Source organism: Adiantum capillus-veneris, chromosome 17 (assembly GCF_014529385.1).
Source record: "Adiantum capillus-veneris isolate H3 chromosome 17, ASM1452938v2, whole genome shotgun sequence".
NCBI classification, from domain to species: Eukaryota; Viridiplantae; Streptophyta; class Polypodiopsida; order Polypodiales; family Pteridaceae; genus Adiantum; species Adiantum capillus-veneris.
This window is the reverse complement of record NC_140947.1, coordinates 123,104,409-123,121,108: the sequence shown is the minus strand read 5'-3', so window position 1 is coordinate 123,121,108 and position 16,700 is coordinate 123,104,409. Positions and strand designations below refer to the sequence as shown.

The 16,700-nt window shown below is 42.9% G+C and overlaps 1 non-coding gene across 1 annotated transcript; it reads right to left on the bottom strand.

Annotated features, from left to right (window-relative positions):
• Nucleotides 1-16,262: 16,262 nt before the first annotated feature.
• On the bottom strand, nt 16,263-16,365 carry LOC147438005 (U6 spliceosomal RNA). The gene has a single exon (XR_015184986.1). It is a non-coding gene; the product is annotated as a U6 spliceosomal RNA (small nuclear RNA).
• Nucleotides 16,366-16,700: the final 335 nt, after the last annotated feature.

Genomic DNA, 16,700 nt, shown 5'->3' with positions numbered 1-16,700 from the left:
GTAATGTTCACTTACCCGTATTCAAATGGAGAGAATCACGTCTCCTACCTGAAAAAACAAACACCATTTCACTGGGAACCCTGGGTATTACCTTTGCAATCCAAGCCCTTGGATTATAATCTACGTAGTCAAACGCCTTGGTAAGATCCGTTGTATAACTACACAACTAGCAGGTAACGGTAACCAACCTAGTTAACCGTGTACAGAATGATGAGAATCAACTTAAAAAGTTGAATTTGTCCGCTACCATGGTAGATTTTTGGCTTCTTTCCTTGAAAGTAGAACTCGGATAGATCAAACAATGATCCTCAATGCCTATGGGGAGATGTAGCAATCACCCGCCGGGTCTTACCCCAAAACAGTATGCCCATAGGCAATCTGTAGTGCTATAGAGGGAGCCGGATATCCACACAAGTGAAATGGCTAGCTCTTATGGACAGCCATGTTGTCTCAACCTATTGCTGCGTCTATACTCCGTGGTAGAGATCAGCTGATGGGAGTTTAAGGTTATCTAAAACTCAACTCGAGCACCGCACTGAAAACATGTAGTGCAAAATGATACTCTAAACATCCGTAATGACAAGAATCTTTTTGGGCCATTAACATCGATGTGTATTCCACTAGGTAGAGTTCATCGATCTTGAGAACAATCACCCAAGGAATATCAACAATTGGGTCTTACCCTAGATTTAACAATGGCTCTTAGCCAGTGTGTGTGCCTCATAGCCCTCATGGAAATTAGTGTTCAATCCTCAAACCGATGAAGACTAATTTGGATGGCATTTTGCTCAATTTCTAGTTGAGAGTTATAGCACCTTGTCTCATGCTGACTCACCAATGAAACATGTATCAAAAGCTTCTTAGAAAGTTTTCATTAGTCTTCGAGAGAGAGAAGGAGAAAAACACAAACACATCTTGACCTACCAACCTTGCAGGGGTCGTGATTGTATGAGAATGAGTTAGCATAGGCACTTTTGCCTATAAAATAAGTCCTAGATTTAGGTTCCATTGAGTGGTATTGTGCGTTGACCAAAAATTTAAACAATCCAGAACTTAGTTTGTCCGTGACAGAGTGTCTGGTGTGATAGCGAAAGTGTAATATCTGAAGTGGTGGAATTCATGCCATCTGGTTAGCATGCCTTGCATACAATTCCACTTCTGTTGTATATCTGTTTTCCTTACCCAAAAAGGGTGCCCAAGATAGGGCGCCCAAAAAATGTGATGCTAAATTTTTCTTTAAAAATATAGAACATGGCGATGATGGATTTGAAGCTGCTGTCTGCAGACAGTGCTAACAAAGATGAGGCCCATGGGGTGTGGCTTGCTTGACAGGCCGTGGTCCTATGTCAAAAAAGTGCTCTTTTCCTCCTGCAATCCCAACCAACCCACTCTCAGTCCGTTTGCTTGAGATCCATTATGTCTCTCTCCCCAACCTAGGGGTCATTGCCCACTCTGCCGACTTCATCTTCCCGTCCTTGGCTTCCAAGAACTTTTGCCCACACCATGATGGCTTTGCATGACGCCACAACCGGGTTTCTTCCTCCACTCCATGATGGCTTGACCAGAGAGAGAGAGATCGAGAGAGAGTCCAGAGAAAGGGAGGCCATGCCTCATGCTAAGATCGAGAGAGCAACCGAGAGAGACCTTTTCCCCTTACATGGCTCCTCTCCCCTAAGCTCTGATACCAGTGTAAGACAAGGGGAAACTAGGGTATGAGGGTCCACCACCCAACCACCCTTTTAATAGGCAAGCCCCTGGCCCTTTGCCCTAGTTGGACTCCCCGTTCCACACCGCCTAGCCCGGCCCTGCCCTTGTCTTGTTCGGTCTTGCCGGTGTCCTGACATTGCGGAGCTCCCTGTCCGAAATGCCACCACTTCCAATGAATGCACTGATTTTGGACTGTGCACAACGAGAGCAGGGCGAGCGTCCATGTGACTGTCCTCTTTTTTAACGTTTATCAGCTATGTGCACAAAAATTCACAATTACATTGTTAAAAAATGATGTCATACTTGGAACTCTCTTGGTCGATATGTATGCCAAATGTGGTGCGCTTGAGAGAGCAGAAAAATTGCTCCAAGAGCTTCCTATCTGGAATGTCAAAATTGATTGCGGGATGTGCATAAGAAGAGCAGGGCCAGAAAGCTCTTGGCTGTCTTTACTGTATGCAAAGCGAGGGCCTCCACATAAGCGTGCATCTTTAATGCATGTGGCTATATGCAAGATGCTGATATGGGCTTAAAAATTAACTCTGAAATTGTTAGTCAAGGGTTGTTGCAAAAAACTTTGGTGCTTCGCAATGCCTTGGTCAATATGTATGCCAAATGTGCTATGGGATGTCGTCTTTTGGAATGCACTAATTGTAGGATATGACCGACAAGGGCTAGGCTAGGAAGCTTTGGGCTATTTCAGTAGGTGCTTGAGGAGCTTACTATTCGAAACGACGTTCTGATTGTGGGATATGCACAATAGGAGCAGGGACAAAAACCTCTAGGCTATTTTCAGCGGATGCAAAGCGAGGGCCTCTATCTAGATGCAATCACCTACACGTGTATCTTGAAGGCATGTGGCTCTACGCAAGATGTGGATATGGGCTTAAAAATTCACTTTGATATTGTTAGTCAAGGGCTGTTGCAAAAAATTTCGTGTTTGGCAATGCTTAGGTCGATATGTATGCCAAATGTGGTGCGGGATGTTGTCTTTTGGAACGCACGAATTGTAGGATATGCCCAACAAGGAAGCTCTGGGCTGTTTTTGATAGGTGCTCGAGGAGCCTACTACTCGGAACGGCGTGAAAATTGATTGCGGGACACACACAAAAAGAGCAGGGAAACGGCAAGGAAGCACTATCTTTCTCAATATGCATGGCAAATATGGTGCGCTTGAGAAAGCATAAAAAATGCTTGAGGAGCTTCTTGTCCGGAATGTCACCTCTTGTAAGGCACTAATTGTGGGAATATATTGTTAGTGAGAGGCTGTTGAAAAAAGATTTTGTGCTTGGCACTGTGTTGGTTGATATGTATGCCAAATGTGGTGTGCTTGAGCAAGCACAAAAAGTGCAAGAGGAGCTTCCTGTCCGGAATATCACCTCTTCCAAGGAATGCACTAATTGCGGGATTGCGCAACAAGAGCAGGGCCAGAACTCTCGGATTCCAGTTACCTACACAGGCATCTTGAAGGCATGTCGCTCTACGCAAGATGTTGATATGGGCACAGAAATTACATTGTCAAAAAATATGCCGTGCTTGACACTGTCTTGGTTGATATGTATGCCTAATGCTGTGTGCTTGACAAAGCAAAAAAATTGCTTCAGGAGCTTCGTGTTTGGAATGCTAGCACTGATTGTGGGAAGTGTGCAATGAGAGCTGTGCTCGAAAGCTCTAGGCTATTTTCAGCAGATGCGAAGCAAGGGCCTCACACACAACAGGAGCGAGGTCAGAAAGCTCTCGGCTGTTTTCAACGGATTCAAAGCGACGGCCTCCCTCTAGCTACAATCACATACGCATGGATCTTGAAGGTATGTGGCTATACGCAAGATGCCAATATGGGCTTTAAAATTCACTCTCATACTGTTAGTCAAGGGTTGTTGCAAAAAAATGTCTTACTTGGCAATGCCTTAGTCGATACGTATGCTAAATGTGGTGCACTTCAAAAAGCACAAAACGTGCATGAGGAGCTTCCAGTCTCGACTGCCTCTCTTGGAGTCCATTGACTGCGGGATACGCACGACAGGCGCAAGATAGAAAGCTCTCGATTGTTTTCAGCGGATGCAAAAAGCTATCGGGGTGTGTTAACCAAATACAAAGGGAAAGTCGACCTCGCCTCCAGTATGCACCTACGCACTCAAAATGGTCCTCTACCACTATAAAAAAGATCCCTCTTGGCGCTTCCATACCAAAGCTTGGTAACGCAACTTTAGACTTTGCAATGTCCACTCCGCCTCCACTATCATGTTTGTTTCGAGCAGTGTTGTTATACGGAAGCTTAAATGCAACCTGCATGCCTCGACGATAGTCAAACTATCATACGGTGAGTAACCATTACCATTTCTTGATTTTTGACACTGAGAATGCAGTTAATGAACTCACAAAAAATGGCATGCTGCCGTGGGAATGGCACGTTCCCTCGTATTATAAAAATTGGGGAGGACTGTGCAAACTCTCCCATGCAAGGAGACTTGCATGTTTTATTTTTTTCGAATCATAAAAATGGGACAACAAACAATTAATAACAATAACATCTTGTATGTTTACAAATATCGAGCTTGATAAAACTCTAACCCTCCTTGTGGTTTTTTGTGAGGTAAACCTCTGAAAGACAAGGTCGATTCGCTCTAGATTGTCTTTGAGCAGATACAATGTGAGTGTGTTTCACCAATGCAATGACATACATTTACGCATTGTATCTTGTGCCACAATCAAAGCTACGAAGCTGATTCATGATGAGATTCTAACGCAGCAACGTTTGCAAAGCCATACCACGCTGGGTGGTGCGCTCATGGACATGTAAATTTGAAATGTCGTCTCTTGGACAATGTCCATCGTGGATGGAAAGGGAAGAGCAGTCTTCAAATTCAAATCTCTTATACTTGCACCTTCTAACCTTGTTGCCTTACGCAAGAAATCAACATGAATTCACGATGAGATCACCATATGAAGCAGCTTTGGGTGGAGTCTGCAAAAACTACTATCCACAAATTAATCAAGAACCATTGCATGCCAAACTTGCATGCGTGAAAGGTATCAAGCTCTCTCTCTCTCTCTCTCTCTCTCTCTCTCTCTCTCTCTCTCTCTCAAGCATGCTTTAACTGTAAAGACTTGGTATGAAGCCTTCTTCCCTCATAGCTTTTCCCTTCTAGGTTCTAATACTTCGTTATTACATAGCGAGATCCAAAAATTTTGTTTTCTCTTACTCTCGATCTCACTTCAATTCAATACAAATGCAGCTAATGAAGCACTCTAGTTATTTTTTAAATACCATCAATTTCAGAAGGAGTTCATATGGCCTTCATGATCATAATTCAAACCAATCCACAGTGGTGCAAACCTGTTTTAGCATGGGTAGTCGCCATTTCCAAGGATGGAAGGTCTGAGTGCTTGTGCGACGAGGCCGGACGTTCTTGTTGTAGATTTTTTTTAATGTTTTATATAAAATCGGCAACTCGGTATATTTAGGAAAAGGCTCTCATGCATCTCGGAGATGCCGGAGGGAATGGGTCCATGGCACCACAAACTGATTCTAGTAGCTTTACCCAGAAATTCCGAGAATGTTGTATCAAAATTCCCTAATTAACCTTTCAAACATCTCTAATGTAACATTTGATAGCCTAGTAACTTGTGTGTAGCGGAAAATAGCATGAACATAGTGAGCATTTCATTAGAATAGCTTCTTAATGAGAATAACAAAAGTGCTTCGGTGGAGAGAGCAACAAAAAGCATAACACCTAGTTAGATAGCATGAACAATACTTCAAAAGAGAGAGAAATTAAGCAATTGACAACAATTGAGGACCGGATTTGCATGGAGCCGGTCCCCCCTCCAAAAGGCTTTGTATTATGGTTTCTCCCATCAAGAGAGAGACATTTTACAATACAATTTCTTGTGTTCCTTCAATACTAGCTAGTGCAATGAAGATGGAAATTTCATGCACTAAGCAAAACACTTATCAAACACAACATCAATTCCCTCACGGTCTCACACCCAAGACCTCACACACCTTCGAAGATGGTGAGAGATAGCGGGGTATGAGAGTAGATTGAGAGGAAGAAGGAGTATTCTTACGAGAAAGATGTACATCTCCTCACATAATCACTCATATTAGCATAGCTTAGCTTAGTAATTAGCATGTTAGAGGAGATGAGAGCATGCATTGAATCTTGGCTCTTGGTTGGATTTGCATCACAAAGCCAAGAGTGTTGGTGTAGGCCTCCCTTCTCACAAGCTTGGAGTAGGTGATAAGCTTTCCATTAAATCTTGAGAAGGAGAGAGAGAGTCTTCTTTAATTCACACATGAGCTAGTGTGAGTGTGTAGGTGATAATGCCTTTGAAAAATCAGCCCCCTCTCTCTCTTGGTCGACCCCTCTTGCTATTTGCTCTTGCTAGCATCCTATTGGACCTCCCCAAGCTTAGCCAATGGTAATTAAGCAGCATAAGTGATAGCCTTCTGACATGTGTCCCCCTTTCCCCTTTTGTGAGAGATTTAGGTAATTATTTAATTCAACTAAACTCTCATTGGACCCCTTTGCCTCCTGGCCAATCGGAATCGGGCAAGCCATTGGGCTGCTGAATGCTCATTGGTCTACTTGGGAGACTGTCCAATAGTCTTCTAGAGAGCTTAATTCTTATTGGTCATTTTATTAAGTGTTTTTAGATTAAGCAAACTATATTTACTCTAGCCTAATTCTCATTGATCCACCTCGAGGGCCATCCAATAGGAATTGGGTACACCTTGTGGGCATCTGGGCTAGGGAGCTGACATGTGTCCTCATTCCCATTGTCTAAAGGGAGCTTGTGTGTGTGCGTGTGAGTTTCTCTCTCATCCCCTACTTGCAAGGCTCGCCCCCTCCTATGTAGGGATTGACAAACACTTTTGGGACACACACAAAGCATCCAATTCCCCCCAAGTTTGACATTTGGACACAACCTTTGAATTTTGGAACCTTAGCATTTTGGAAGTCTTAATGGGCTGAACCTTAGGGTCTTTTAAGCCCATTGTTGCACATGGCTCTTTTACAGATGCCCCCCCCCCCCTTTGGATCCCTATTTTCCCTCCTTTGGATCCCTACTCTGGCCGGTCTGCTAGCTTAACCAATATTCTAGCTTGTTCTCCCCTGGCACTTTCCCATATTAAATGATCAGTTTAACATGAGAAAATCATTTAGGAGAATTAGATATTGATTATTATGACATTACCTCTCTCTTGAAATCATAGTAGTCCTAGACTATGGGGTAGAGAAGATAAAGCATATTCATTAGTCCTTTTCTTAGTGGGTAGAGGATCCCTATGTTACCCTAAGACATCATTCCACAATGGATGACTAGTCCATTTGGCGCTTGAGAGCCTGAGGCTGCCACAAGCATGTCTGCACATTAGTCCTATCATCTTCCATAGTAGAGTGACAAGCTCTACTTGGTGTTCGGGAGACGCCATCTAAGCATGCATACTACTTCATTTTTGTGCACAATAAAGAAAAAGAGAGTCTTATAAGACAAAATTTTTGTTCATTTTTAACATTTGTACATTTGCTTACTCTTGGGAAGCATTGTAAGCATTGACAAGGTTTAGGTTATCCTTTAAGTGTATGCCTTGCATCCATCAAGCATCTTCAAAAGGATAATTCTTAAATTTAATAAGATATCATCGGATAGTCTTACCACCTCTTAGTACCTTGTCTTCATGTCGGAGAATGGATTCGGGCTGCATCACCTCTTCTTGGTCCTCGATCTCCGGTGGGTCTTCAATAGTTGGTTCTTGAGGTGGCTCTCCTTTGTAAGGCTTTAGTAGGCTCACATGGAAAGCATTGTGTATGAGCCAATGGTTGGGCAACTTGAGTTGATAGGCCATCTCATTGATTGGCCTAAGAATCTGGAAGGGACCATAGTACCTTTTGCTAACTTAGCATAGTACTTTTGGTGTCCCGTAGGATTCTTGCCCGTCGTGCTCCTTAATCGAGCCTTGGAAAATTTGAGTAAGACCCTGATCATTTTCTTTAAAGGCTTGGGCGCTCTTGTGCTTGTCAGCAGCCTTTTGCCTTTGCTGTGAGATAGATAGCATCCTTAATCTTTTGGAGAGATTCTTATAGGTCTCGGCTATACTCATCTGCAGCGAAGATCTTTCTATGTACCTTAAGTAGCAAGGGACTTTTTGATCTTCCCTCAATTACCTCAAAAGGTGCTTTTCCCATGGAACTATGTAGAGTGTTATTGTAGGCATACTCCACTAAGGGTAAGTACTTCTCCCATTGGGATCTTTGATCTACTTCCGTTACATAGGCTTTTAGTAGATCGAGAATTGTTAGCTTAGCTATTTCACTTTGGCCATCCGTTTGCGGATGATAGGCCAAAGAGAAGTTTAGCCTTGTTCCTAAATTCTCAAAGAGACCCTTCCAAAAATTACTGGTCATTCTAGGATCTCTATCCGACACTATGGACATTGGCAAGCCATGGTACTTCAAGATTTGTGAAATGAAGAGGGTTGCCATTTGATGGTCTTTGATAGTATTTTTGACAGGTATAAAATGAGCTTGTTTACTGAACCTGTTTACTATCGTCCATATTCACGTATTCCCATGGATAGACTTAGGCAATCCAAAGATAAAATCCATGGATATGCTCTCCCATGGTGAATTAGGGATTGGAAAATATTGAAGCAATCCAAGTTGCTTCCCTCTATCAAACTTCGTCTTTTGGCATACCACACATTTAGAAACATACTCTTGTATGTTTGCTTTCATGGTAGGCCAATAGAAATATGTTTCAATCCCCTTTAGGGTAGACTGAATCCCTCTATGCCCTGCATAAGAAGGAGCATGAGATTTATACATTACTTTCTCACGTAGTGAGCTAGTAACACATAGTCTATTGCCATAGAGAAGATAACCATATTGTAAAGTAAATGGTTCCTCTTTCTTCCCTAGTGCAAGGGCTGAAATAACATCTCTAAAATCGGGATCAATAGCATACTCATCTATCATAGAAGATAGATCATTGTGAGTTGCTATGGAAACCGCATTAACTCCCGGCCGTCTTGAGAATGCATCGGCTACTTGATTATGCTTGCCAGTAATGTGAGCAATATGAAAATGAAATTGTGAAAGGAAATTTGCCCACCTCATTTGTTTGTTAGAGAGCTTGGTCTGCGCCATGAAGTACTTAAGACATTGGTGATCCATTCGCAGAATGAAAGGAGTCCCCAATAAATAGTACTTCCATGAGTCTAAGGCATGTAGAACTGCAAGGAGTTCCTTTTCATATATGCCTAGATCTTGCTCAACAGGGTCGAGCCTTCGACTTTCATAGCCTATGGCGTGCCCTTCTTGAGCCAAAACAGCTCCAAGCCTCCAAGGCAATCACCACAAGCATCACATTGGACCTCAAATGGCTTTGAGAGATCCGGTAGTGTAAGCACATGTTGAGAGATAAGCTTTTCTTTAAGCTTTTCAAAAGCACTGTTCTCTTTGGCAGACCATGTGTACCTAATGTTTTTCTTTGTTAGGTCATGTAATGGTCATGCTATTAGTGAGAACTTTTCTATGAAGTGTCTAAGTATGCGCACATATCTATAAAGCTTCTTAACTCATGAAGATTCTTTGGTTTAGGCCATCCTTTTATTACCTCTAGCTTTGATGGATCTGTTTGGATGCCATCTTGAGAGATAATGAGACCTAAATACTGAATCTCTTGTAAGAAAAATTCACTTTTCTTTTGATTAACATAAAGTTTATTCTCTCTTAGAATTTGAAATATTACCTGGAGGTGTCGCTTGTGTTCGTCTAATGAATTAGAGTAGATGATGATATCATCAAAGAACACTCCAGTAAACGTTCGGTGAGGCTTGAATAGCTTCTCCATCAAGCGGTTGAATGTGGCTAGTGCATCGGTCAAGCCAAAAGGCATGACAATGTATTCATAAAGACCAAACGTAGTGCGAAATGTGATCTTTACAATGTCTTGATCAACTATCCTTACTTGATGATAGCCACTTTTTAGGTCAATCCTACTGAAGTAGGTGGACCCTTGTAGCTTATCAAATAGGTCTTCTACCCGTGGAACGGGAAACCTATTCTTGATAGTGATCCTATTTAGTGCTCTATAGTCGACACACATACGATATGTGCCGTCTTTCTTTTGCACTAGTAGCACAGGAGAACAAAATGGAGATGAGCTAGGCCTAACCATACCCTTCTCAACTAATTCATGCACTTGCCGCATAATCTCCTCTTGTTGAGCTTGAGAAACTCTATAAGGAGGTTTGTAGGCAGTGAACTTCCTGGAAGAAGTTCAACTGCATTGTCATCATTGCCTCGTTTAGGAGGTAGTTCACAAGGGATGTCTTCTCCGTTTTGGAGGTGATGGAGAGCGTTTAGCCCACCATCTTCGTGGAGCCATCTCCGCCGAGGTGGCGGGAGACTTACTTCTTTCTCGTTCCTTCGGTGGAGGCTCTTGAATTCTCCTTTGAGAAGGAGATGCTTCATCAAGGAGCAAATTTCTGAGCCCTTCATAGGGATCCTCTTCTTCTTCCGGAATCGGAGAGAGACCTCTTTTGGAAGTCTCGCAAGGAGGCTTCCTAGGTGTTCTCTCGTCATGGTGGGAGCTTGGAGAATCCTGTGAGCACGAAGCTGCCATTGCACTTCACTTTGGAGGAATGGATTACCCATGGCTTGTTGAAGCCTAGAAACAAGATAGTTAACAAGCATTTGGGCATCATTAGTAGCTTGCTGATTAGCAAAATCAAAGTTATCAACATTAATCTCACTCTCTTTACTATTGTCAGTCATTCTAACAACTTTTAGGTGTAAAATTTTTAGGTGTACTTTGGAACTTCAAGCCCTAGTTGCTACTCCTCTTTACCCATTTAGAAAAAGCACTTAAGCTACTCTACACGTGGCTCGAATACCTTTAATTGCAAGGAATAGAAGAGAGGGTCGTTCAACACCAAAACAACACCGGCTCCTGTCAAGCTTCTAATAGCTAAATAGTGGTTAAGCCGTAGGCAAGCCCCGTAGGACTCCACTATTAAGACCATAGCTCTCGACGGCGATGCCCCATTAACTGCACAAAGGCAGGTGCACTGCAAGGCTGAAAAATCCCTATTCTAATTACTCACATGCAATTAATAGTACCAACCATTTATAGCTATCTTGAGGACCTCCCTTCTTGAGCAAGAAAAGACAAATCTTGTGCTCTGATCTGATACCAATGCAACATTTAATAGCCTAGTAACTTGTGTGTAGCGGAAAATAGCATGAACATAGTGAGCATTTCATTAGAAAAGATTCCTAATGAAATTAACAAGAGTGCTTGGGTGGAGAAAGCAACAAAAAGCATAACACCTAGTTAGATAGCATGAACAATACTTCAAAAGAGAGAGAAATTAAGCAATTGACAACAATTGAGGACCGGATTTGCATGGAGCCGGTCCCCCCTCCAAAAGGCTTTGTATTATGGTTTCTCCCATCAAGAGAGAGACATTTTACAATACAATTTCTTGTGTTCCTTCAATACTAGCTAGTGCAATGAAGATGGAAATTTCATGCACTAAGCAAAACACTTATCAAACACAACATCTATTCCCTCACGGTCTCAGACCCAAGACCTCACACACCTTCGAAGATGGTGAGAGCTAGCGGGATATGAGAGTAGATTGAGAGGAAGAAGGAGTATTCTTACGAGAAAGATGTGCATGTCCTCACATAATCACTCATATTAGCATAGCTTAGCTTAGTAATTAGCATGGTGGAGGAGATGAGCATGCATTGTAGCTTGGATCTTGGTTGCATTTGCTTGAGAAGGAGAGAGAGTCTTCTTTACTTCACACATGAGCTAGTGTGAGTGTGTAGGTGATAATACCTTTGAAAAATCAGCCCCCTCTCTCTCTTGGTCGACCCCTCTTGCTATTTGCTCTTGCTAGCATCCTATTGGACCTCCCCGGGCTTAGCCAATGGTAATTAAGCAGCATAAGTGATAGCCTTCTGACATGTGTCCTCCTTTCCCCTTTTGTGAGAGCTTTAGGTAATTATTTAATTCAACTAAACTCTCATTGGACCCCTTTGCCTCCTGGCCAATAGGAATCAGGCAAGCCATTGGGTTGTTGAATGCTCATTGGTCCCCTTGGGAGACTGCCCAATAGTCTTCTAGAGAGCTTAATTCTTATTGGTTCTTTTATGAAGTGTTTTTAAATTAATTAAACTAGATTTACTCTAGACTAATTCTCATTGGTCCACCTCCAAGGCCATCCTATAGGAATTGGGTACACCTTGTGGGCATATGGACTAGGGAGCTAACATGTGTCCTCATTCCCATTGTGTAAAGGGAGCTTGTGTGTGTGCGTGTGAGTTTCTCTCTCATCCCCTACTTGCAAGGCTCGCCCCCTCCTATGTAGGGATTGACAAAGAATTTTGGGACACACACAAAGCATCCAATCCCCCCCAAGTTTGACCTTTGGACACAAGCTTTGAATTTTGGAACCTTAGCATTTTGGAAGTCTTAATGGGCTGAACCTTAGGATCTTTTAATCCCATTGTTGCACATGGAGCTTTTACAGATGGCCCCCCCTTTGGATCCCTATTTTCCCTCCTTTGGATCCCTACTGTGGCCGGTCTGCTAGCTTAACCAATATTCTAGCTTTTTCTCCCCTCGCACTTCCCCATATGAAATGATCAGTTTAATATGAGAAAATCATTTAGGAGAATTAGATATTGATTATTATGGCATCTAAAATCTTCTCTTTTCGCACCTCTTTATAGGACGATTGATTCTCCTCAATAAAAGATGATAGATTTAGTATTTAGGATGGTATTGAGGCCTCTTCATATGAAATCGTTCATCATTTTTGGATGCGAATGCCTCTATTTGTGAGCTTATTGGTGAATAAATTTATCTAAGACACTATAAATAGATCTCCATTGTCATAAACATTAGACTCTGTTAAAATTGGGGCAAATGCATCCCAAAATGATGCAAGGATACATTGGGAGTTTCTAAAATTTTGAGGGGTATTTCGAGAATTTCCATAAATTTCAAGGGTATTTTGGTTTTTTTTTTTTTAATATAGCTATGGTCAAGTTTGAAACATTCTTTTTAAAAATTGTTGTAGTTCCAGTGAAGAAAAGTCTAGATGTGTTTTGGCGTTTATGAGAGTATCATGACTTCACATTATTGGCCAGTGCAAAGTGTATATCTCATATACGTAAAAATTAAATACTCAAACAATGAGGGCATTTAATTTTGTAGTCCAGTCATTGGTCGTGGTTCCCAAAGATGAAGAAGGGATTTGGTGACTCATGATCCTCTATATTGATCAAGTCAGTTCAGTGTCTCTCATCGAAGATTTTTATGATTCTGATAATCATGTTTATTGTTGATGAGAGTGAGAGTATAGACCTTTGGGTTCGGTTCAATGTGATTGAAGATCTCGAGACAACTAGTAGGGAAGAAGGTACTTTTGAGCTTGTGTCTTTTCACATAGTGTCCGAGGTGGGTCCATGTGTGGATGAGGGGAATGGTAGCCACATACACGTGGATAGAGGAACATCTCTACATAGAGACCAGCTCTATATCTTTGTCAGACTCTACGACCATCTATTTTCCCTAAATCTCTCTAATTCACAACTAACTTTATTGAAGGACTCGCTCATTTCTTTTGTTGCTCGAAAAACTTGCTCGTCATCTTGTAAGACTCTCCACTGGGCCTAGTCATGTTACTAGTCCCAAAATAGCTAGAGGATACACACACACACACACACACTCACAGGGAGGGAGTCGACTTTGCTCACGCAGGACTGATTTGGCCTCAATTTTTGTAGCCATGAAGGCTCATTCTGAAGCTCTCTATCTCCTCTCCCTCTCTCTCTCTCTCTCTCTCTCTCTCTCTCTCTCTCTCTCTCTCTCTCACTCACACACACACACACACACACACACGTCTCCATAGCTATGGCTGCTCAAGCTTATGAAAAATTAATTGTATAGGTTACTACTTCTTAAATGGTTACACATATTCTATTCGACCTGATTCTCTCTCTCTCTCTTTCTCTCTCTTTCTCTCTCTCTCTCTCTCTCTCTCTCTCACACACACACACACACACACACACACTTTGGCCCACTCTCACAATGCTTCATGTGACTATTGCCTAACAATTGATGTCATTGGTAATGCTTGACACAAAGAAATAGCAAAATGGGTCTTGCTTGGTTAGCCATGTCATAGTAGTTGATGTGTAAAATTATTCTAAATGTGCAAATAAGTCATAGTAGTCAATTTGTAAGTAGGATAACATGGGTTGATAAGTTTTTTTTATAAACGTAAAAAACAATTGAAAATATACGTAGAAGATTATGTGAAGCAGATTTATAAAATCAAAACCTCAATTTTTTTGTAAAGCACAGGTGCAATCTCTCCATCAAAACAAAGCACTAACCCTATGAGTAATGTTTTCACGTAACCAATTTGTACCGAAAAAACCTCGCCTTCTTGAAGGAGGTATGAATGAAAAAGAAAACACCAGCCACTACTAATTCTTTGTACTAAGAGAACTTGTTAAAATATTAAAAAAAAGTAGCTAGTGCATGGTCTAGTGAATGCCATACAGAAGTATGGTGGGGAGTTGACACAATTTCTTGCCCCATATTCCATTTTCTACTACATAGTCATGGTAATCAAGAACAAGGTAATGAACCCGAATTTCTCTGCGACACTTTGGTATTCAAGTCCTTGACACGGTCATGTAACTTTCTATCTTGTAGTTTTGTATTCAAATCCTTGCCCATAGCTACGCTTAGCATAACCTGCAATCAATGTGCTCCAAGAGACTACATTTTGGATAGGAAGTTGGCTAAGAGCTTTGTGTGCTTTTTCAAGGGTACCAAAGTCGGCATTCATATCGAACAAAGCATTGCCAAGCACAACATGTTTCCCCAACAATCCCAGCCATGGAAACAAGCTTAACCCATACCTCTCGCTGCAGTCTTTGAGTTCATGATCGTCTTCGACGCCATCATACACAAGCTTTTGGGAGGAGGGACAAGTACTCACTCTAAAGCTTCCAATCCATCGTCGCCCTTCTCAGTGCCAAAAAGCCTATGTGTAAGCTGCTATTCTTTGACAATATTGCATGCAGCGCGAGAGCGTGAAGTCATTATTAAAAGCAATCGTGAGATTCTTGGCCGTACGATTTGACAATGACTTGGATCATGCCAAGCGGCCACGTCCCGATAAGGCCTGAATGCCAAAATTTGTTTTGGGCCAAACAAGTAAACACAAGTGTGACTTACCGACCAAAAGTGGGGTGGGTTACCAAGAAAAAAAAGGCCAGTTTTGCCACCACAACACTACCAAGCAATGGTTTGTCCTAGTGATCTCGGTTCACTGGCGCTTGCTTTTGCCTGGGGTGGGAGGCCCAAGACAGCTGCTCATCATCTGCTACTTCCATTTGGCATCGCTGCCATGCCAACTTATCTTATGGCGATAATCTTCATGATTCGGTGAGGCATGGATAACCATGCGTTGGATTCCTCAATGATATGTCGCAGTAGCCTTTTGCCTATATGCAGGGCGTATCCTTATTTGCTTCCACCTTGCGCCCCACCAGCCCCAAGGAGTTGGACATCCCAGATTCATTGGGCTTGTGGCATCTCAAATGATTCTACTCTCCCTCATTCAAAAGCTCACCAGACTCCTGTCTCACTGCATTTGAGAGAGGTGGTGCCTAGGGCTGATGCCGTCAGACGGAGAACACGACCGAGGCATCTCATGGTGGTGCAGAATTGGGATTACCGCTACCGACTCGAGGGAGTTACAATGAGGATATCGAGCTATCTGGAGGTGTCGGTACTTCTTCATCAGGACCAAGGTCGCACACCAGTGGAGCGGCAATTTCAGCGGTCGAAGGAGCACCCTAAAGAACAATGGTATTTACCAACTTCATCCTCGAAGTTGGTGGCTGTCTTATATCTCAGTAATTGAACTGGAAACTACTCGCAAAGCCACAACAAAACTTTGTCTCGAATGGATGGATGCTGTGGCACAAAATCAGCAGCCCTTGTGCTTGACCCACACCGTCGATGATGGAGCAGCAGAAGCCCCTGACCTGATTTCATTAGCCGCTACCCACCAATGTGAAACAGCAACTCACTCACCCGCTCTTCTGAGTATCTGGAAAAAGCAGCATCAATATGCATGCCTTCCACCATGGACCATGGTGGCTCTTGGTGGGTGGGATGTCGAGTATTGGGGTCCTGAGAGAAGTCCCAATGCCCCTCCCTCCATCAAGCAGGACTCTTTGTATGCACCGAAAACCTGCCCTTCCCTTCTTGCGGCCTGTCCTCTGTGGTTTCTTGTCTGTATGTAGCACAGATCCAAAGCTCTTGGGTGTTGAAAGAAACCCCTTGAGGCACAGGGCGAAGGGTCATGTCTGTAATTACAAACTGGCTGCGGGAGAAGGCGACTGGTGCTTTGAAGACCCACACGAGCCATGCGTGAAAGATGGAAAGGACAAAACAGGATCATCACACCTGAGCGGCCTTCCAGAGGCAGAGGCAGGAAACGGAAAAAAAATTTGGACCATTTCTCGATTTGTGCGTGTCATCCTTGCGCAGGGGCCATGCTAATCTTCTCTGTATCGTTCCAATTTTATCAGATGTCCCCGAAGGGACGAAAGCAACAACGTGCCTTCTTTGAGATACAAAGCCTGTAAACCTACATTTGCCTGCCCATGTGGGGCTGTTCTTTCTCCACGTGGCGGACGCACACTTTCCATCAAAGCCGTGAGCAACGCGCCTGGGCTTGCCCTTTAAGCTCACCGGAGACGGAGAGCTTCCTAGGAAAAGCTATGACAGCCCCATCAAAGTTCTAACATGCTACTTATTGGACTTCATCAAGCAACCATCCCCTTGGGACTCAAATGAGCTCTCTCTCCGACTAAGATGCCCCCGTGTGGGTCGACCCTTAGAGGCGAAGTGGTTTCTCTCCTGAATCACCAAGGCTATGT